The sequence below is a fragment of the Camelus dromedarius genome, chromosome 27 (genome assembly GCF_036321535.1).
Source record: "Camelus dromedarius isolate mCamDro1 chromosome 27, mCamDro1.pat, whole genome shotgun sequence".
Classification (NCBI taxonomy): Eukaryota; Metazoa; Chordata; class Mammalia; order Artiodactyla; family Camelidae; genus Camelus; species Camelus dromedarius.
In genome coordinates this window covers 12,702,968-12,727,051 of record NC_087462.1, presented here as the reverse complement: position 1 = coordinate 12,727,051, position 24,084 = coordinate 12,702,968, and the positions used below count along the sequence as shown (strand labels likewise).

The following is a 24,084-nucleotide window of genomic DNA, read 5'->3' as shown; positions in this document are numbered from 1 at the left end:
GTGTCTGTTTAGATCCTTTGACTATTTTTTAATTTCATTTTTGTCTGTGTATCATTGAGTCATAAGATACAAGAGCATTACCAGATACATGACTTGCAAATAGTCTCTTCCATTTCATGAACTGTTTTTTGCACTTTTTTGAAAGTATGGTTTGCAGCACCAAAGTTTTAAATTTTGTTATAGTCCACTGTACCTATCTGTTCTTTTTTGCCACTTGTGCTTTTGGTGTTGTGTGTTTATGTATTTTAAACTCTTAAACATTTCACTCCATGAACCACTTAATTTTTGCATATGAGGTTGAGGTGTGGATTCAGCTTCATTCTTTCACAGTTGTCCCAGTACAGTTTGTGAAAAGACTGTTCTTTCCCCATTTAATTATCTTGGCTCTCTTGTCTAAAATCAATTAGCCAGTGATCTATAACTCCATCTTTATAGTAAGTCTTAAAATTGGGAAATATGAGTCTTCCAACTTCTTTTTCAAGAATGTTTTGGCTATTTTTCACCCCTCACATTTCTACTTGAATTTTAGGATCTACTTGTCAATGTCTGCAAAAAAGCCACCTAGGATTTTGATAACAACTGTGTTGAATCTGTAGATGAGTTTGAATGCCTTTGCTATCTTAAAATATTAAGTCATTTGACACATGAACATTAGAAGTTTTCCCATTTATTTAGATCTTCTTTAATTCCTTTCAACAATTGCTTTTTTAATTTCTATTTTGGAATGTTCATCATTAGTGTGTATAAATACAATTGATTTTTTGCATGTCGACCCTATATCCTGCAACCCTGCTGGACTTGTTTATTAGTTCTAATATTTTTTGTGTTTTCCTTAGGATTTTCTATATACAAAATTATGGAATTTGCAAATACATACAGTTTTACTTCTTTCTTTCCATCATGAATATTTTGTTTTTGTTTTTCCTTGCCCAGTAGCCCTGACTAGAACCCCGACTACAGTGTTTATTAACAGGAATGGCAAGAGTGGACACCCTTACCTTTTTCATGATCTTGAGAGAGCATTCAGTCTTTCATCTTTAGATCTGACGATAGTTGAGGGGTTTTTGTAGGTGTCTTTTAATAGTTAGAGGCTTCTATTTCTCGTTCTTGAGTATTTTTTGTATCATGAAGGGACGCTGGATTTCTAATCAAATAGGTTTTCTGCATTTACTTAGACGGTCGTAGAGTTTTTGTCCTTTAGTCAGTTGATATGGTGTATTATTTTAAGTGATTCTGGATGTAAAACTAAGCATACACTATGGAAAACGGTGTGGAAAGATTCTTAAAAAACTAAAACTAGAGCTGCCATATGATCCAGCAATCCCACTCCTGGGTATATCCAGAAAAAAAATGAAAACTCTAATTTGAAAGGGTACGGGAACCCCAATCATTATTCAGAGCAGCACTATTTACAATAGCCAAGACATGGAAGCAACCCAAGTGCCCATGAATGGATGATTGACTTAAGATGTGGTGTGTGTGCGTGCGCGCTTATTATAGAATATTACTCAGCCATAAAAAAATAATGAAATGTTTCCATTTGGAGCAGCTTCAATGGACCTAGAAAATATTGTACTTAGTGAAGTAAGTGAGACAGAGAGAAGCAAATACTATGTGATATCACTTATATGTGGAATCTAAAAAAAAATAATTCAAATGATCATATATACAAGATAGAAACAGACTCATAGACATAGAAGACAAACTTATGATTACCAGAATGGAGAAGGGGGCTAGGGAGGGACAAATTGGGAATATGAGATTAACTGATACAAGCTACTATACATAAAATAGAAAAGTAACAAGGATTTACTGTACAGTACAGGAAATTATACTTAATATCTTAAAATAACCTATAATGAAATATAATCAGTTAAAAAAAACTGAAACACTATGCTGTACATCTGAAACTAACACAGTATTATAAATCAACTATACTTAATAAAAAGAAATGGGAAAAAAATTAACCATACGTTCTTGGGATAAATTCTACTTGGTTCTGATGTAAAATACATTTTTTATGTTACTGGATTTATTTTGCTAATTTTTAAAGAATTTTTGCATCTATGTTTACTTTGTCTTTAAGCATAGTTTCCTTTAGTTCTATGAACCTGCTTATAACATGGATCCCGTCAGAGTGAGATTTTATTGCCTGTCCCTGTGTATGGGACATCTGCATGTTCTTTGCATATCTCTTAACTTTATACTGAAAGCAATACCTTGTAGATAGTGTGTTGTAGCAACTGTGGATACACATCTGCTACAGGAGAGAGGGAGGGAGGGAGGGCTATTGTTGCTATTAAACTGGTCATATTTTAAATTGGTTTAGTGACAGATTCTATGAAGTCTATTTACCTTTCAGTGAGCAGCCTCTGATATCCCTGCTCAGATGTTTTTTTCCTTACTTGAATATTTTGGTTTGGCTACTTAGAGGTCAGCCATGATCAGCTTAAGCCATTAACTGGCCACATATTACACTCAAGTACCCTCAGTGGGTGAGACTTTTACCCTGTAATACTGGATCTGCGTGTAGTTTATAGACTACTACCACTGCTTAGGGTGTTCACTTTTTTTTTTAATCTGACCTGCTTTCACCCCAAAACTAGTAACTTGGTGGTTACCTCTTTAATCAGTCCTGAGAGGGTAAAGCATTGGTCATAGACACTTGTCAAGACCAGTAGAGGGTATGATTTATTTTTATACCTGGATTCCAAGGAGTCACACTTGGGTCAAAGAAACTTACGTGTCAGCCAGAGTCTGACCAGAAGTTGAAAGTAAGCCCTTTGTGCCAGTGAGCTGTGTTTCCTGGGTTGATGGGCCTGTGTGTGGCTCGGAGAATACTTGCAAGCATGCGCCATCTCCTGCTCAGAACAACCCTGAGTGAGTACAGCCTCGTGCATGTGCACAGACTTCCTGAACTCCAGGGTTGACTGTGATTCCAAGAGAACTTTTCTGGGGTATCTCCTCGTAGAAGGGGGGGAGATGGCGAGTCCTGTGTTCTTACTTCGGTGGTCTGCAGTGGTATTTTCATCACGCTGAGTTGGACGTGGGGAGAAAGGGAGTGGGTCATCATTCAAGTCCTGCAGACTCTCACTGTTCACACTGAGATTCTTCTCGTGGGTGTTTAATGTTCCTTCATCTGCTCTGTGCTCTTAGGACAATTGCCATAGACTTTAAATGATTGCTTTTTGTAATTTCAACAGTGAAATGTTTGTTTTGCTGGGAAAAGTGTCCTCAGAGCTCCTTACCTGACTGCCCCAGAAGACCTACCTCCGATATGCTTCTTTGCATATGCAAGTCATGCAGAGAAATTCATTTATAATGTATATGTGCCCACATACATGTAATGAATAGCTAAAGATCTGGCAGCCTCCGCACTCTAATATTAGCAGAACAGAAAATTGGGTACGGCTGGCTAAGTGCAGAGTTTAATCTTTACTTTAACAGTTATTTCTATTGATACACTTCTGTCACTCTCCTGCTTTATACACCTTATTAATTTCCTGCCAGTCAAAATATTAAACACCTCAGTGTTGGTATTCTAGGTTCTTCGTAGCCTGATGTGTCCCTTACTCTTCTATTAAAATCCTACTTATTATTCAAGGCTCATCTGAAACAGCACCCGCCCTGCCCATGATTCATTTCCCGATCACGCCTCTGTACTCCACATGCCTTTTCATATAACTGTATGGGGTATATGATTCAGTTAACATGATTTTTCTGCTAGATTTTAGTACCTCAAGAGTATAGATTATGTCTTACTCTTTTTCCCCTATCAATTTATGCAGAAACTGTCACATAGTAGGAACTCAGTGGAAGTTCATCACTCTTTAATGAATATATTTCACCCTAACATATATGGCAGCAGAAATCTCTTGTTTAAGGCAGTGGCTGTGGACCTTAAACCTTAAGGGTAAGGAGAAATTTGTGCTCCATGAGGTATTCAGTGAAAATACATTGCCCTGAACACTTTGACTTAAAAGGCATGAAGTATATGCAACCGAGGATGGGGAATCAGAGTCCGAAGTTCTAGCTCTCAGAATAGGAAGTACTAAGAAGACTGTTCTTTTCCGAGGGTCTGTTCTGCTCTGAGCAGCATGCTAAGCACTTGGCATACATTAACTTAACTTTTGAAAAATAATAACCCTGAGATTTAGGTATCATTCCATCTTACAGAAGGAGGATTTGAGCACAGACTTGCTAGATGACTTACTCAACGTCACAAAACCATTAGCTGCCGGAGCCAGGACTCAAACCCAGGTCTGACCCAAAACCTGGCTTTTCTGGATTTTAATTTCAGTCCTTGTAATGAAACTATTTCAATTATCACGTAACTGGCAGTGATCTTTAACTTCTGTTTTCCCTGCTTGGGAGCATCTTAGAAATCAGTGGCATGCTGGACAGACTGCCTCTTTCTGTCTCATCACATACTGTCACATATGCATGGACATGGTCAGGGACGTGATTCATAACACCAGGTACTGGCTGTAAGTAAGAGCAACAAGTCTGTCTGGCATTTCCTGCAGAAACAGCCTTTCAGATGTCTCCTTGGTGGGGGACAGAGGACATTGCCAGCTTGCTAACAGACAGATCTATCTTTGAAGAACAGTGCTGGATGATGATCTCGAAGGGGGAACCATTTATCCAGACTTGCAGTTAAGTGCAGCAGGTGATCTCTGAATTTTTCCCTTCTTCTTCCCTAATAATAGACAGATGGCAACTGTTTGGATAATGCCTGATCTTATTCCTTGCAGCTCTGGATGCTATGAAAGGGTAGTGTTACGCAGGTGGCAAAGTATATGCAAACACATTATAAAGATTCCCTGATAATTGGAAATGACTTGTTTACTTTTCACAAATAACTGGAATTCAGCCTAACAGGGCCAGCATTTTGAAGCTGACTCGGCTTGCTTCTCGGTTCTGGGTATCACATAGGCAGTTCATCAGCATGCTCTGCAAGCACACATTTCTGGAGCTGGAAGGTGCTCTATAAATGATGTTCTTCACAGAGCTTGCTGTGTAAGTTTTACAGATGTGTGGCTGCTCGGCAAAGACCCTTGTGGTCAGTTTGACCCACTGGGTTTTTTTTCTAAGACTTCTCAAGGGAAATTCCATTAATATGTCGCTTCCTGTCATTCCCCTGGCCAACGAATCATGTCACATCACTGCAGGCAACAGAGTTTTAACAGCATGGGCCTTGGAACCAGACAGACTTTGACTCTAAGCCTGTCTCCACCTGTTACAGCGTAACCTTGGATAAGCTGCTGATGCCCTCTGACTTTAGTGTCCTCATTTGTAAATGGGAATAGTAACAACTAGCTCCTTGGTTTGTCGTAGTGATTAAATCAAATGATTTAGGTGAAACAAAACAAAACAAACAGTTGTAGTGCTGTCTCAAGTGCTGTGTTGAGAAGCCTTCAGAAATGAGTCTTGGGCTCAGCATAGGGGAGGCTCCTGGTAGACTGGCGATGCTTCTGTGGGCACAGGAGGGACGGCAGAGCAATTTGCAGTCTCGTATTCCTCACCTTCAAATCTTGCTCCGTCATTGTCACTGGTTTCTCCAGCCCCAGGTTGGAGAAGAGCACTTTAAATAGAATAATACAGTTCTACCCACACAGGATGAGTCTTTCCACAGAGGCTGGATTTTTAAAAAATTGTAATTTATGAGAAAAGAAATGTAAATTTATGTAAGCAAGAGATTTCTGTTAATTGAATGTATATGCTCATGGGAATAAGATCCCAGGAGAGGTCTGGAATTATTTAGGAATTTTAAGATAATCTAATAAATGCTGATCCACACCTCGAGAGTCAAAGAGAATTTAGGGCAAAAAAGAAATAGAGCATTGAGTCTAAATTAAAATGTAGGGTTGGGCGGGGCATGTTAAGTTTTTTTTATTTCAAAGTAGCATACTTAAATAGTTTTTTTTTTTATCATTGCTGCAGTTACCATTTGTTATTTCAGGCAGTTAGCAAGTCAGAAATGAAGTGTCTTGGGCACTGAGAATAAGCAAAGGGAAAGAGAGGGGTTAAGCGAAAGATTGGGAGAAAGCTTGAGAGAGAGAGAGATTGAGAGAGAAAGAACGTGTAGTAGGGAGGGGGAGAGAGGAAAGAAAGGGAAACAGAGTTCATGTCTTCAAGGAACTCATACCCTTGAGAGCCTGCTTTCAGATGTTTTATTTAGGGAATGATATAAAAATCATTGCAAGTAGAAGAGTCATTTTAGATTAGGAAGGCAGCTGCCAGTGTACATTATTTGTTTCTTAAAATTTAATCTGCATACTGCACATCATCTAGATTTGGTATTAAAATGTGGATTTTGACTCCGTGGGTCTGGTCGGAGCCCAGGTTCTGTATTTCTAACAAGTTTCAAGGTGATGTTGATGCTCTTGGACGCACACTTGGAGAAGCATGATTTCACATGAGCCCGCCTTCCCACCAGTGAGGAGTCCATTCTGAAGCAGTTCAGGACCCCGTGGAGACCAGTGAGTATACTTGCAGCAGCAGTTCTGAAACATGGCTCCACACTGCAGTCTAAGGAGCTTAAAAATACTACTGATGCCTGGACTGCATCCTCCCCTCACCCACATCCCCTGAGATTTGAATGTAATTGATGTTGGGTGTGATCTGGGCATCAGCATTTTTAAAAGGTCCACAGATTTATCAAGTTTCTATTGCTGCTGTGACAAATTTCCACAAGTTTAGTGGCTTAAGAAGCCCAAATTTACAAATGTATTATCTTACTGTTCTGTAGATCATAAATCTGACAGGGATCTCACACAGCTAAGATTAAGGTGTCAGAAGGATGCCTTCCTCTCTGGAGTCTCTAGGGGAAATCTGATTTCTTGCCATTTCCAGTATTTAGAGGCTGCGTGCCCTCCGTGGCTGATGGCCCACTTTAAAGCTAGTACATTGGGCCAAGTCTTCCTTATGCTGCCTCTCTCTAGCTTCCTCTTTAGAATCTCTCTTGGAATTTACTTCTGCAGAATCTTGTGATGACCTTGGGTCCATCCAGATATTCCAGGATAATCTCCTTATTTTAAGATTAGCTAATTAGCAAGCTTAATTCCATCTTCAACCTTAAGTTCCCTTTATCATGTAAATGATCATATTTACAGGTTCCTGGGATTAGTATGTAGACATCTTTGGGGGCCACGTGGTTCTAGTGTGCAGCCAGGGATAGACACCAAAATAGACCATAGTTGCTTAAGTCAGACCAGAGAGAAATAAAAATGATCTAGAAGCATTAGGCAGGAGATAGACTTAACCTTTTTATACTTGTCGTTTATCCCTTGCTGAGTAATATATGTGTATTTCTTCTTGCCTGAGGAAATAAAATTTCCTCTTTAATATTTCTCACTTGGTTCCTGTTAGATATACCAGATAGAGAAAAAGATCCTGAGTAAGGAAACTAGGTGGTGACGGAAGAACCTTCAAGTACCAGTTTGGTATTTGTGAATTATTCACACACTGCGAATTGAACCTTTCCATTTTATTCTTTGCACTTAAAATCTTCACCTTTTTCTGTTCCTCTGGCTGCTGCCTGGTTTCAGATGTCTGGTAAAGCTCTTAAATGCCAATACTCTGGGCACAGGAGACCACACTATGATATCTAAGTGGTAAAGTGATAATTCAAAGGTAAAGGTGATACTAAAACAGTAATGAGTCACCTTATTATTAATGTGGACCCTGTTATAATGCAAATTTGGTTGTTCTCAGTAGTTATTGTCCTTCAAAATTCAAAATAGCATGGTTTGACAGCTACACATGATAGGAGAAATAACTACATTATAATGAAAGTAATCAACTTCTCAAATCTGCATATTTGCATGCAAAATGAGTGAATAAGAATCTAGGATGGGGAAAAGGGAAGGATATTTGAAAATTCCAAATACAGGGCTGAATATGATTTCTATAAAAAGGGTTAAATATCTGATATTACATAACTAGCTTATGAATCCCTTCTTTCTGATTCTCATTTTACATTACCTACAACTTCCTGGAAGCCCAAACAGTGAACCCATAGATAATTGGGATGCTTGATATGAACATATAAAGATAATACATAAAACGCCCAAGGAAAGCAGATTATCAGAATAATCCCTAGTTTAGAAAATTACTTTTTTCAGGAATCCTTTCTTACCCCAAGCCTAGGTTAATTGGTCCTTATAAATAATTCTGTCAAAGCCTTTGTCGTACAACTTGGTAATTGTCTTTTTATTAGTCTACATCCCACCAAATGTTGAGACATAGGAGCACAGAAATCTCATGGGCTTCTTCACCATTATATCTGTTGTATTTAGCACTTAGAGATCAGTCAATTAAAATTTGAATGAACACAAAATTTATATTCCAAAGTTACTTAACTGAAGTCACAAATACAATAAAACAAAATGTCCAGATATAGCTTGAAAATAATGAAATCTTTCAAATTCAAAAATATTGTCAGGGGCACATTCTAGTAGCTGGAAATGTAAACACTAGTAAGATCAGATCTTTGCTCTTCAGAAGTTCATTGTCTCAGGCAAGAGACAGAAAGTTATAATATGCTCTGGTAAATGCTGTGGCAGAGATGGACATAGCATGCTCTGAGTGGAGAAAGGAAGGCACCCAGCATGTTTTACAGGGGTAGAGAAATACTCCACGACAGACCTCCTGGAAAAGGTGACTTTAAAGATGAATGCACAGCAAAGGAAACCATAAGTAAAACAACAACAGCCTATGGAGTGGGAGAAAATTTTTGCAAATGAAACCGACAAAGGCTTGAGCTCCAGAATATATAAGCCACTCATATGACTTAATAAGAAAAAAACCAAACAGCCCAATCCAAAAATGGGCAGAAGACCTAAACAAGCAATTCTCCAAGGAAGAAATACAAATGATCAATAGGCACATGAAAAAATGCTCAATATCACTAATTATCAGAGAAATGCAAATCAAAACTACGATGAGGTATCACCTCACACCAGTCAGAATGGCCATCATTCAAAAGTCCACAAATGACAAACGCTGGAGAGGCTGTGGAGAAAAGGGAATCCTCCTTCACTGCTGGTGGGAATGCAGTTTGGTGCAGCCACTATGGAAAACAGTATGGAGATTCCTCAAAAGACTAGGAACAGACTTACCATATGACCCTGGAATCCCACTCCTGGACCTACATCCAGAAGGAACCCTACTTCAAAATGACACCTGCACCCCAATGTTCATAGCAGCACTATTTACAATAGCCAAGACATGAAAACAGCCTAAATGTCCATCGACAGATGACTAGATAAAGATATGGTATATGTATACAATGGAATACTATTCAGCCATAAAAACTGACAACATAATAACACCATTTGCAGCAACATGGATGTTCCTGGAGAATGTCATTCTAAGTGAAGTTAGCCAGAAAGAGAAAGAAAAATACCAAATGAGATCGCTCGTATGTGGAATCTAAACAAACAAACAAACAAAACATAAATACAAAACAGAAACAGACTCATAGACATAGAATACAAACTTGTGGTTGCCAGGGGGATGGGGGTTGGGAAGGGGCCAACTGGGATTTCAAAATGTAGAATAAACAAGATTGTACTGTGTGGCACAGGGAAATATGTACAGGATCTTGTGGTGGCTCACAGCGAAAGAGAATGTGACAATGAATGTATATATGTTCATGTATAACTGAAAAATTGCTCTACACTGAAATTTGATACAACATTGTAAAATGACTATAACGCAATAAAAATGTTAAAAAAAATAAAGCAGTCTGTTACAGTAAAAAAAATAAAAAATAAAGATGAATGCTAAATTCCTGTTGTACTCATGATTACAACAGGAGTTAATCATGTGAGTTGAAGAAGTGTATTTCAGACCAAGGAAGAAGCCTTTAAATTATCTGGAAGAGGGGGAAGAATAGATACAGTGAGGAGTACAAGTAGGAGACTGGAAGCTTGAAGTCCCTTAGTTTAATTCACTGAATTGGCCCAGCAGGATGCCAAGGCAAGCATCATTTCTACCATCAGGGATATGTCATTGTACCCATGTCTACTGTAATTAGGGAGCATCCATTAAAATGTGGTTTAGTCCTGTCTCATATCACATTTAACTGCCACACAATCCTATTATGAAGTTTGAAACATAAGACTACTTAGAACAACTGTATTTGCATTATAATAGGGTCTGCATTAAATTTCACTGATTGACATTATATTGAACTATTTTAGATGGCTCTTTCAAAGTGTGTGTTCCCAGATCAGGCACAACCGCATCATCTGGGAGCTTAGAAATGAAATTTCTTGTGACCTATCCCACATACCTACAGATTCAAAAAGTCTAGGGGTGGGGCTGAGAAATTTGTATTACAGTGCCCTCTAGGTGATTTTGGTATGTGTTCAACTTTGACAACCACTGTAGTAAAGGAACACAAGAGCAACTTCGTAGAAAATTTTGCTAACTTCTTGTTATTAATGTTGTTTTTGGTGGTGGTCGTGGTAACGGAGGTGGTAGGTACAGTGTTACGAAAAGGCTCTGTCCTGGTAAATCTGTTTGGATTTAGACATTGCTCTATTTATGAGAAGAATTTTTGATTTTGTTTTTCCTGCATGACTTAGAGGATCCATGACTTTCTCCCAATATCCCTTTAATCACTTAGAATCATGGAAGGTGAAAGTCTCATAATGTTCTGGGGATAGAAAGAATGGCTCCATTCCAATGTCCAAGGGATTGTTCAAATTAAGATATTAGTGTAATATTTAGAATTTGTGACATTTTCTCCATTGTGACAAAGGAGATAAGAAAGGAGAAAAAATATTTGGAACTAGCCTAAGTTTATTGGAGATTTATTTTGGTTGCTGATAGAAGCTACTTGAATTTTGCATTTAAATTATTAATTTAGTTGATAAGTATTTTAATTACCGAGCTGTTAGAACCACCGTTGGCTTCTTACATTACTGATTAAAGATAGGCTTTGAAACACCTGTCATTGTCTTCAAACGTCTGTAGCATAAAGTAGAATATTTTTTTCTTCCACTTATTCTGCTTAGAAGAATTTAATCAGAGGCAACTTTCCTTTTTGTAAAGTTTCCTATAAACTGTGTTGACAGTGTTGCCTCTGGTGTAGATGGTGACTTTGAAGACTTGTGGTAGGTGAAGCTCTAAGTCTAGAACTATGTAATCAGGAGCTCAGCTCGCACAAGTGTACGCACTGAAACAGTTTCAGAGACATTTCTGTTTACCCTGGCAGAGTCACTATGCCATGGGAAGGTGTCACTGAATAAACAAGTTAACGAGAAGGTTCTATTGAACATACACTGTTGTGGCTAAATGAAATTCTGTAGTGCTTCCTTTTTCAAACAAAATAGGAAAGAATTTCCAGTTTAACTATTCCAATCATCTAATTCTTATTAAGATTAGATTGGTACCACCCCATTAGAATATTGTCCAAGATTCATTACAATAATATATATTTTGCAATAATATATTCGAAGTCATTCCTTTTCAAAGTACATTACTCAGAAAAGTAATGCTCTGTGTGTGTGTGTGTCTGTGTGTGTGTGTGTCTGTGTGTGTGTTTGTGTAGGCTGGGGATTAGAGGGATGGAGAGAGTTCAGAGATCAAATGTATTTGGTTAATGCTTCACGTGACAGATGCCTGTTAGAGTCTCTAAAATGTTAATATTTCTTATGTATCTCTAATACATTTTGGAATTTGTTTAATAGAAGCATCCAACGCTTTTTAAAATATAGCTTCTCTAATTTTCAAAGTAACTGTTATAAGCACATCTTTGAAAATGTTCCTCTAAAAAGTTTTCCATTGGAGTTGACAGTTTTTTGTCATTATTAATGGAAATGTCATCTTCAAATTCAGGCCTGAAGACTAATTAGATAAGGTTATCAAGCAGAATAAATGTTTTACTTTTCTTGTCCATAAAATTCTTCTAAAATATTTTGGTATAAAATACCCTGCCCACACCAACGAACAGCCATCCCCACTCCTATGTAGAGCTCTCCTTCCCACATACAGCACACCACGTCAGTGTGCTGTCAGTATAAGAGACGGAGTGATGCCTTGTTCTATGTAGTAAAAGCGTATATGAAAGATTCTATCGTTGTGAGACCATACTATATTTCAATCATTTTTGAGCCATTATATTTATAATGTAAGATTTGTAAACTGGGAAGTCTGGCAAAGTCATGGCAAAGAAGGCTGATAATTTAGCAAACCTTTATTAATTATTTACTGTGTTCAAGGAACTGTACTGCCCCTTAAGAGACAGTGATTCTTGCTGTCATGGGGCCAATGGTAGAGCTCTCACTTAATTAAGCTATCTTTCTTAGAGTTGACTAGCTCAGAATCTCCCTTATTTAATCTAGTTTTAACAGCATAAAGAATGATAACTATGTTTATTGATCACATGCTTGTCTGTCATAACTTGTTTGGTAATTCCCCTAACAATCTTGGAGATAGATATTCCTGTTCTGCTTATAGCTGTGGAAACAAAAGCCGTGAGGATTTGAGACATAAATAATAAGAGCAGAAACAGATTTTGAATCCAGGTTATTCCAGTTTGGAAGACTTTTTCTTCGCTATACCTTATGGCTCATATTGACAAAGACTATTTAAGTCTTTATTAAAAAATAAATAGTTATTTCTGAAGAAAAATAGAAATTCTGTATTATCTTTTCAGGCATCTAAAAATAGAGATCTCGGATCCAGAAAGTCAGAATATGGTTGTGTTTTGATTCTGCTCCTAACATGCTCTGCAACCCAAAGTAGGTTTCTTCCATTTAAATTTTTGTCCCACTTTTTCAAAAATGTATTATTGAAATTAAACATGGAAAAAAGGCACAGATCATATATATTATAGCTTGATGTACTTTCAGTACATGAACACATCTGTTAAAAAAAACACCCAGATTATAAACCCGTTAGAAGCTCTCCTCACGCTATCTTGTACTCCCTTCTGATATGTATCCATCCCAAGGGTGATTACTCTCCTGATTTCTAACAGCAAAAGTGAGGCTTCTGGAATCCCACAATTTGCATTCTATAGCATTTGGCATATTTCACTCAACTGTATGCTGATGAGAGGCATCCATAATTTTGCATGTAATGAGATTCATTTTCGCTGTTGTAAAGAAGCTACAATTTGTTTATCTGTTCTAATATTAATGGGTTTTGGGGTAGTTTCTAGTTTGGGAAAATAATGAACAGAGCTCTTTGAGCCAGCTCGTGTATATCTTTTGGCAAATATTTCTGCTGTCATATAGCAAAGGAGTGAAACTGTTGGGTCATAGCATTCCATTAGTAGATGTTGCTAAGCTGTTTTCAAAGTAGTTTTTACCAATGTGCACTCCCACCAAAAGGGTATAAGAGCTGTGATTGTTCCACATCTTCCCTGATACTTGGCATTTTCCTTAAAAATTGTCTTTCTGTGTAGTTATTTTAGTGTGCGCAGTGTCATCTCCTGATTTTCTTGTTTAATTTTACTTAATTGGCATTTTCCTGATAAATGATGAAGGTAAATCTCTCTCCATCTGTTTATTACCTCTTTGAATGTACTTTCTGTGGATTACCTATTTGACTTTCACTTATATATCCGTTGGGTTGTCTGTATGTTTCTTATTGATATTTGGGTAAAATAATATACATATTGAATACAGGTATAACTCTTTCCCACTCTGTACCCACACCTTTTAAATACGAAATAAAGCATCTGTCCTATTTATCTTCCAGACTAATTTTGAAGGAATACAAAGTACTTGAAATTGAGTCAAAAATCACTTGACAGGGTATTATGAAATAAGTATCAGAGGATTGATGTTACATAGAATTTCATGAGTACTTTATTCTATTGTTTAGAAGTCTAATATTTCATCTTGGCCCTCAATGGACATTTATCACTGAGCATCTCAGATGCCAAATGAAAATCATGCATCAGAAATTTACCCCAAGTTTGAGCTACCAATCATGACTAATCAGGACAGTTATTTAATTCCTCATAACCTCAAAACTCATCTTCAGGACTAAAGCAATTCATTTTTTGAGATGAAGTTGCTATGACTAGTACATTTTCACCCCTTATTATCTTTTTGATTTTCCATATTCTAATTTGGAAAGATTTGTCTAATGATGTTTTTCCCCCTGTGCTTTAGTTTTTATTTTAGGCATTTCATTTTCCTAATATCCACTGAATATGATGATCTATCTGTATGCCTTTGTAACCAGCTTAAAGGTTTCATTGGAAATCTTTTCTGAAGGAAATATCCTAAGCAAATATGTGAAAAGTAACTTACTGTATTTATTTTACAAGCAGAATCTCATATATAACATTGTATTCATTAAGATCAGTTATCTTAATGTATCAGTTACCTGTTCACACAAGATCAGTTACCTTTGTTTCATCTCATTATTAGCCTAACAGGAATGTTTCTTTTTAAAATGTAAGTGCCACCAAGCAGTTAATTTCTTTGAATCTGAATGCTGTGATGACAAGACATCAGGGCTGTGGTAGAGATCATTTTGGGAAACTGGGAGTCTTTGCCTAGAGCCTTCTTTCCGATTTCTTTTTGAGGGGAGAGGTAATTAGTTTTATTTGTTTTTCATTTATTTTTTTAATGGAAGTACTGGGGATTGAACCCAGGACCTTGTGCATGCTAGGCAGACACCCTACCACTGAGCTATATACCCTCCCCCCCTTAGAGCCTTCTGATTCTATGGCAGGAACAGTTTTATGTGGATCAAGTTATTCATTTGCAAATAGCTTTTCTGAAATTACCATACTCAAGCTCAGTAAGGTGTTGCTTTCACTCACATTAAAAACAAAACAAAACTAAATTAAAAAAAAAAAACTTCACATTTATCCTAAATCCAGTTAGACATTATAGAGTTACTATTTTATATGCCTTATATAATTTTATTGTTTTAAAAATGTATTAGTTTTAAATGGTTTGGGCAACATATTCAGTCTCATATATGTCATAATATATATGTCGTAAATAATTTTGTCATCTTTGAGGAATTTTTTGCAAAAATTTTTCTCAGATGAACATTTTCAACAGGGAAACACAAAACCTAGGAGATGAAAGATATTTCTCTTTTATTAAAGAAACACTTTTTCATAAATAATATATAATAATTGCAGAATATTTGAAATATAGAAGAAAAAACCTGAGGCAATATAAATCATTCATAATCTCACATTTAACAATAACTAATAATGACATTTTGATTTATATATTCCCTTCATTTTTCTGTTTCTCTACATTTATACATACACATATGTACACACACAAGTCTTTTAAAAAAAAAAAGTGTTCAGTGAGTTAAGAGAATGAGTTTATGCAGTTTTAACTTTTAAAAAAAAATTTAGAGAAATTTACCACTATGCGCAGTACATGCTGGAGCTGGCTTGTGGTGGTTCTTGATATCCTATTGTCTGCAGTTTTTCTCCAGCTCTGAGTTTAGTGATACCATGTTGCTAGATTGAAATTGTTCATGGCAGGAATGTTTATGCCGTGGAAATGCGCATGTGTTGTCAATAGTGACTTTTTTCAGAGAGCTGATTATTAAAAGTTTACCAGCACACCATATTTCTTCACGTAGTGAAGTTTTCTGTGATATTTATACTTTACTTTCTCTTCTTGTCCTAGAAATGGGAGGTAGTAATGACAGCAGGTGATGAAAGTAGTAGAGAACAAGAAGGGAAATTGGAAATTTTTATGGGAGGAAAAGAAGCTGAGTGGAAGTCATGAAATACTGCAGTGAAGGAAGTCTTTTGAGCCAGTTAGTCCTAAGATTTTCAGTGTTCTCTGAGTCTGGTCAGTAAGAGAGTCGTAGTTTAGTGCTTGTTGATCTTTGCCTTCTGCAGGTCTCTCAAAGCTTCTCAGCAGGATGGTAAACTCTTGGTTCTAATTACTTTGTATTTTCTTCCTAGCCTAATGCCCAATGTGTAGTTGTTGCTCTATGTCTATATGCAAATAAATAGCTTCATTTAATACAAATCATATTTTATCAAGTGAAAGGTAAGACAACATCATGAAATGAAAAAAAAATAGTGCTCTGGAGTTTGAAACTTGGTTCAGCTAGCTAGGATGAGATAAATTTTAGGATGCATATGACTGAAAGTAAGGGTAAGCCAATGTTGTGCTTTAAAAGAGTTGCAAAGGAGACTTACTCTTTGAAATAAGACTATAGGAATATATTTATATTTATGTATAGTTTCAGACCCCAAATACATAAAGGTTCATTTGATGTCACAAGTTCCATTTCTATCTCTCATTCTGCCTCTTCTCATATATATAGATGTGCTCTCCCTATGTGTTTGAAAGGTAGTTTTCAGCAGGTCCAGTTAAGATTAAGAATAAAGTGTGACTTGTCCCAATCTCAACAAAAATTTCTAAAATTAAAAATTAATTATGATCATTCTGGCTTACATCCTGATGGTATCCTTGAGTCAGCCCTAAAAGCCATGGGAGTGAATCTAGGTCTAGATGTAAAATCCTGTTCAGACAGCTGGACTCAGAGTGGGAGATGGACATACCAGTAAAGGAATACTTAGTCTAAGGTTTTAAGAAGGGAGATTGGGTATAAAATAGATTTATCCAGTCAAATAATAAGTGATACAGCTTCCCTGTACTTCAGGTTTCTCATCTTTAACATTGGAATCAGGAAACTCAAAAGGATTTTTGAAGTGTCTAGCACTGTGGCTGGACCAGTGTGCTCATTTAAAACTATTTTCATCTCGTCAAGTGCTGTGTGAAACAGCTGTCAAAATCTTACTAATCAATTTAACAAATGGAATATTAAGAAATCAAATCCAGTGGGATAATAATGGAATAATGTACCATGACTATGTATTTGTTTTACATAATGAAAGTTTACAAGTTAGCTAGGCCAAGCCATGCTGCAGTAACAGACTGCAAAAACCTTAGGGGCACAATACAGCAAAAAATGTTTTTATTGCTAAGATCGGTCTGGTATAGATTGAGTGTTTCTCCCCCAAATAGTAATTCAGAAACCGAAGCTATTTGCATCCTGTGGCTCTCGGTTCACTCTGGCTTTATCCAGCTAGGAGTAATAGACATGAAAGGGAAGGGTGGCACAGAAATGACACTGAGGATCAATCAGAATGTGTTATGACCATATCTGGAATGTTATGAATCATTTATATGCACGTTCCGTTTACCAGAAATCAGTTATATGGTCTCAACTTAACTGCAAGGACGGCTGGGAAATGGTCTTCCTTGTGTCCAGGAGGAAGAAATGATATGGTGAGTTTCTAGGCAGTCTTCTCCATAGTCCCCTATACATCCTTCCAAACCCTATCCAAAACAAGCGTCTCTGCCTTCTCTGAGTGTAAATAATCACCACTTCCTAAGCATGTCAGCCCGCAACCCTATCCAGGCCCTGAGCAGTGCTTAGTCCTCTTCATAAGACCTGGATGTAGTGGCCTTGGGGCTGGTAACCTATGAAATAAAAATAAAACTTACCTTCCCTCCACTGTCACTTGCTTCAGTATGAAATAGTGAATGTGGGTCAGGATGAGACAATAAGTGTTTCATTCAAAAAATAGGAAGAATGAGAAGACTAAAGCAGTCATTGGTCTGTGGGAATTTTGGTTCCTGACTCCTGCTCTAGAAAAATAGATACTGAAGGACAGATACCAAAGGCTGCTGATGTCTCAGATAGTCAGCGTTCCTTTAAGCTTCAGGTGTGTAGTTTATCTGACAACACAGTTCCCTCAGGTAGACTGTAGGCTTCTGATACATTTAAGTCTACTCAGCTTTACATTATGAAATTATACCCAGAAATCTCTCCTAGACCCAATTCTCTCATGGAGTTTATCTCTGTGTTCTCTCACTCTTATGCCTCTCTTCGTTCTCAACTTTAACGGGAAGACAAAATCCTTAATTTGATGTGTTATCTGAACCACTGAGAAGTTTTTCTGGGTCTCCATCCTCAGTCTTTTCAAATCCCATTCCTTACATTTGTAATCCAGAAGCAGTCTGAGAAACTCTCAATTCCTGCACTCCTCATTCACTTTCAGCCAAGTTTGTGGACTGATCCATCCTTTCCTGAGAGTTTTCATTCCGGCAATACCTTCCCCAAAGGGCAGAACAAAAACCAAGACCAAATATTTGCATTCTAGTCTCAATCCTCTTTATGTAGAGGTGCCAAGGACATGGAAGTGCTGGCCTGGGGCAACACTTTTACCGAAGCTTTGACTGCAAATACCATTGATTGATGTATTTGCAACTTTTGATACTGATTTTTTTTAATGACTGCTGACCAACTGATAAGCAAATGCTATTTAATTCAGGCTTTCCTGAAAGCAACACCACATCTTGTGCTAGGTTTTCTGTTAGAGTAGGCAATCGATGGTGGAGTCGTAAATTCTGAAGGCTCAGGGGCTTATCAGGCAGGTTTATTTCTCACACACACTGAAGTCTGAGACAAATCAGGTGGCCGTCTTCCAAGCAGAAATGCTAGGACCCGAGATGATTACAGTTGTGTCTCCATCATGTTGAGGCTCAGGGTCAGCCTGGTGTCATCTGTCAGGCAGACTGGGCAGGGAGGCTTGAGGGCGTGGAGCTGGAAGAGGCATTGGACAAGACATTCTCCTCCTAGACGTTGAAGCAGCAAATAGCCCTCCTGTCCACGTTCTTTTGGCCTGAACCCAACCATATAATCTAACAACACAAAAGGCTGGAAACTGTGGTCTCTCTCTCTTCCTGTGAAGACAAAATGGGACGAGTGAGCATCTAGCCAGTCTTTTTAATAACAAGGAAGAAAGACCATTCTCAAAAAATCAGTTCAGCTAATCCCATTCAATGATAGTATACCAAATAGGAATTCCAGAACAAGCAAAATGTGTGTGCGTGCATGTGTATGAGTGTATGCACGTGCACATAGGCGTTGATGTGTTTGAGTAGGTGTCGTGGACGTTTAAGTCCTTCACAGTTGCTGATCTTGCTGCTGGCTACCTCTGCAACGTTGTTATTTCCAAACGAGGATGCTCAGTTCCGAAACAGAGAAACAGATATGCCTTTCAAAGTTGCTCAACTTTGCCACAAACTAAAGCCTTTAGATCCAACATTTCACAGTCATCAATAATCTTCTTTAAGCTTGGCATGCCTGTGATCGTCCAGCAGAACTTCTGAGGGTGAGATAACACTCTTTATCCACGGAAGCAGAAGGAGATGCAAAGAAAGAAGGGAATCTCCATTGATGTCTTCAGTGCTCCTGGACTGCCTACTGCTCTTTTTCTGTCTGCTCAGTAAGAACACCCTGGTCTAGGCTGTGGGATTTCTTCATTGTCTTTTTTGACAGGAATCTGCCTTTTATTTTTAAATATATGTTTCTTTTTAAAAATAAAGAGAAAAGATGCATCTGGGCCTTAAAAAGCGATCAGTTAATAAGTGATGATTAATCTCCTTTGTCACTCAGCTATTAGTCACCTATTTTCCCATGTTTAACAAAAATGGAATTTTCCCCATTAGTTATTAGTGACATTTAACAAAAACAATTATCTCCCTTATATGGTTGTGTTAGCAGTCGAAAGTTCTATTTTAGCTCTTTTCTATGAAACTAGCAGAACAGCATCTTAATTTCTACAAACCAGGTTGTCTTAACCTTGCCAAATAGAGCAAACTCATTTGCAGTTTTGTGAACAAAATAAGCACGTATGTTGATAAGAGCAGCAGTGTGGGTGGTTCTGTCCGCTTTTATTTTCTTCTCCGTAACAGGAAGCTTCCATGGCTCTGAATCGCCACCTTGGTGCCCTTTCCTAAGCAGAATGACAGTTGGGTAGATGACTCTAAATCAGTTATCACTTGACCTGATGGTTCAGAGCTGACAGACCAACGATTGAATCCCAGCTCTGTCCCATACGGGGAGCCAGAATAACCTTGGGACACCTCTCTAAGCTCAGGATTTTTCATTTATGAAATGAGGTTAATAACAGTATCACACCTGTCGTATAATAAATACTCAGTAATGTTAGCTGACGCCGTTCAACACACACGTTTTCCTTCTAACCTCATGGAATTCTGTGACAGACTTAAGACTAAGGTTATTTGAAAGAATCAATTACAGATTTATGTGCAAAGTGCTTACTACTTGCCAGCCCTGGGAGCATGAAGAGAGAAAAAAATAGCTTCTGTCTTTGAAACTTGCAATCCAGCGGAGGAGACAGATGGGTAAGCAGATCACTGCAATAAAGTGGTTCATGACCTGGAAGCAGAACAAAGGAATGATGATTCATCTTAGTAGGCGGCTCTGAGAAAACTTCAAAGAGGAAGAAGAATTTACTTGAGAGGCTGAAGGATGGGGAGGGGCTCACTAGGTGACTGAAACAAGGACGCCTGAGGCAGAAGGACCAGCTCGTGCACGGGGCTGGTAGCAGAACAGAGTGGGATACAAGGGGACCGTAAGTCACGCAGTGTAACACGGTCCGTAGACGGCATTGCGTATCGGGGAGGAACAGGAGAAGCCCCGTGTGCCACGTGAAATACCAAGGGGGTGACATTGAAGGATTTTAAGCCTGAGTGATATCCAATTTGCTGACGTTTATTGACAGGTTTTTTTGTTTTAGGGAAGTCTCCCATATCTTTATTCCAGGTAAGCAGAGAAAACAAGAGGATAACAAAGGCAGAAAGCTAAACTGAAGTCTTCAGAATCCTGCTTTTAGCATGAAACATGCTTTGATAGATATATTTACATAATAAGTATATTTAAAAACACACTGTAGGTGAAAGAATTCACTTGGTACAGTGAAAAACAGGCATTGTTCCTGTATTTGAATGCTTTTTATCATCAGGGTTTCAATTTTACTACATACTGTCTTGTAACACGTTATTGCTTAATTTTTAAACTAATATGTGGTGTGTATACAAACATAAATATAAATTAAACATACGTACATAATATATAATGTGTGTATTCAGATATGTGTATATATACACATATAAATATAAATTTACATCCATCATCTGTTTTGTATCCAGTAAGCTCCCTAACAGCAAAAGTTGTATATAATATTTTTTTGCATACCCAACAGTAAATACTCCACAAAAATTGTGAAATATATAAATGTATGGATTGCAAATAATCACATAGTTAGCAGAGAATGTTCCTCTCTCTCAACCCTGCCATGTTTTCCCCTTGGTTTCTGCCGAGGGTTTCTTGTACTCTATATTTTCCATTATGACTACCTCCTTGCTGTCTAGGATTCTCATTACTGTGGGCTTGGAGAAGTGCAACCAGTTAGTAAACATAATAATGAAAATGAGGCTGACTTTCACGGAGTGCCGACTATATTGTTACAGTTAGTTGTTTATTACTTTATGAGTTGTTAAGAATGTTTATTCATACAACATTCTTACAAGGAATTATTGTTATATTTTTATAGTTTACATATCTCAACCCAGAGAGGTATGTAATTTATCCAAGATCACACAACTGATATGCTGTAGGAACCAAGTTACGAATCTCTGGTTCTCTGTCTCAGAAATTTCCTTAGTATACTACTTCAGAGTTTACAGAACACTTGTATGCATTATTGCATCTAAACCTCACAACTTCTTGGTGTGGTATGTAGTTGCCAGGCTTCACAGATGAAAGAACTGAGACTCAGAGAGAGGTACAGAGACTTCCTTATGACATAGAGTGGAAGGGTAGTAGAATTTGCATTCCATTGCAGGTTCCTTTTTAAAATTCATTTATTCATTCATTCATTCAGGTTCCTTTTAGCTACAGTACGGTTACTCCACAAAGCTCTGTTGGATAGGCTCCTTTACTACTGGGATGTTGTAGTCAACTTTCAGTATTTCTTTGAGTAAATCTTACTGGGAATAAGGTTTAAGGGGAAAAAATATGTTTGTTTTGTCAAAGCAAGAAGTTTTTATTAAGGTTAAATATTTTTAATAAAGACCTTTTTTACTTTAATAAACTCTTACTTCCCATTTAAACACCAATTCATTATAACCATCCACACAGCCCCTTAATGAGAAGCAAATTAAGTTGTTTGAAAACAAATTCAGTAAGCTGTGTTCTTCCGTGGACCAGTGGCAGAGGGAAGAGAAAGTGATTGTGCCAGGCTGTTGGCTGACTCGAGCTAATGGCATTCAGTCTTGTGAAATGGATATTAATGATTCTGCAGTGTTTAGCTTGGTTTGCTCTTGATGGATTTTCCCCTTCTGAATTAATGTCTGTCTACTCTTGATTAATTTAGGGTGATAGTACTTCATGTCAGTTAATTACATTTTCTTTCTAAAGTTAAATGTCATTCATTGTGATGAAGGCAGTCATTTTGATTTCTCAGAAAAATATTCCCTAAGTGCCTCAAGTATAGATCCCACAAAGCTAGTAGGAAAAGTTCCTCATTCAGGAAGTTTCCACCAAAGCCAGAGAAGCCTTGTCATAAATCTAATTTAGAATCTTACCATATACCTCCCAAGGCAGAGCTATTTTAGATATATGTGGTGGTGTCTCAAACCAGAAACTTTCCCTTGCTAATGTATAAAATATTTTTTAAATGCCCTGTAAATTTTTTGCTCCAGGACATGACAATGTAGGTGAAAGTGTTTTAAAATAATTTGAGGTTGTTCCTAGAGGAGAGAAAATAGGGTATTATAAGGAGAACACTGGATTTAAAGTAAGTAAAGTCTAGATCTTTCTTCTAATACTAATTGAATCTGTGATCTAACCTCTTCTGTAAGTAAAACAGGCATTATTGTGTCTGCCCTCCTGATTTAAAAACTGTTGCAAGAACCATGGGACCTTTGAAAGAGTGTATCATTCAATTTAAGTGTGCAATATAGTTATCACTGTTTTCCTGGACAGGAAATTAAGTGATGAGTTGTGAATGTGCCCTTGTTCCTTCCCTAGATCAGTTTATTTGGAGCAGTTTAGTAATCCCCAGCTTGGTCGTTCCAAGGTTGGGCGTGTTGTCAGACAAGACTCAAGTGATCTTAAGTTCACTGTCTATAAAGTATACATATTTTGCCTTTAAAATTGTAACTGTTCTCTTGGAAGCACATTTTTATAGGATTAAAAAAAATAAATAAAACACTGATGTTCCAATGCCTGGCAAAACAGTACTGACCAATGATTTAGGACTTCGTATTTGGAGTCCTCTGACCTAGAATCATATCAGAGGTTCTCTATTTTCATCTGGAAATCCTTGGGGAAGTTACCTAAACTGCCTTAACTTGCTAGATCTGGTTCCTGATCTATAAAACGTGGCTAGTAATGGCAACTCTCTTGTAGCACTGTTGAGAGGATTCAATAAAATCATGAATATAAAGGACCCAGCATAATTCCTCGCCTCACATTTTGCTCAATGAACGATCATTCTGTCTTCACATACTGCGGTTTATTTTTGTAGGGAGTTACTTTTCAGATAATATCAGTTTTTAAATGTATAAATTTACTCAGAGTTGTCTAAAAGCTGGTTCAGCCTCAGCACCCATCAGCGCTGCTCACAAAGTAGCCAGAGGCATTGCCTTGCAGTCCTCACTCACTCTGAGGTGTCTGTGGACTACACATCCCACTTTTCCTGTTTGTTGTGTGCTTCAAACCTTGTGTCAGATCATTACCATCTACCTTCCATTGGAAAAAATAAATTTTTCCCCTTAGATGCCTGAGTATGTATAGCGCTGTGCTTGGTACTTTGCCTAACGTATCTCATTTTATCTTTATAACCACCCTGAAATGCAAATACTAGTACAGGTTTGCATTTGGAGATAGTGAAAGTTAAGTCGTTACCCAGGGTCACACGGGCGGAGTTTGTATCCCAACCCAAGGGCTCTTTACTCCAACCCTGCACAATTGAACTTGGTTCTGCATCTGAAAACAGTCATTTTCTTAAAGATACAGGTTATTGAGACATAGCTGTCTGGAAGGACGTCTACCCAAATATTAATTGGGATTTTGATATTTGGGAGGTAGGATTTCAAATAAAGTTTAGTTTCGTCCTTGTACTTTTAAAACATTTTAAATGCTTTTTCCAATGAGTGCACGTCTCTTCTTAGAAAATAGTATTTTTTAACTGACTAGTTGACCACGAGATTTCATCTCATTTCAGGTGATCCACAGGAA

At 37.5% G+C, this 24,084-nt stretch overlaps 1 long non-coding RNA gene across 1 annotated transcript in view; it reads left to right on the top strand.

The window, feature by feature from the left end:
- The window catches only part of LOC105097691 (uncharacterized), a 708,424-nt gene that overhangs the window by 507,852 nt on the left and 176,488 nt on the right, over window positions 1–24,084 (top strand). The window lies entirely within an intron of this gene.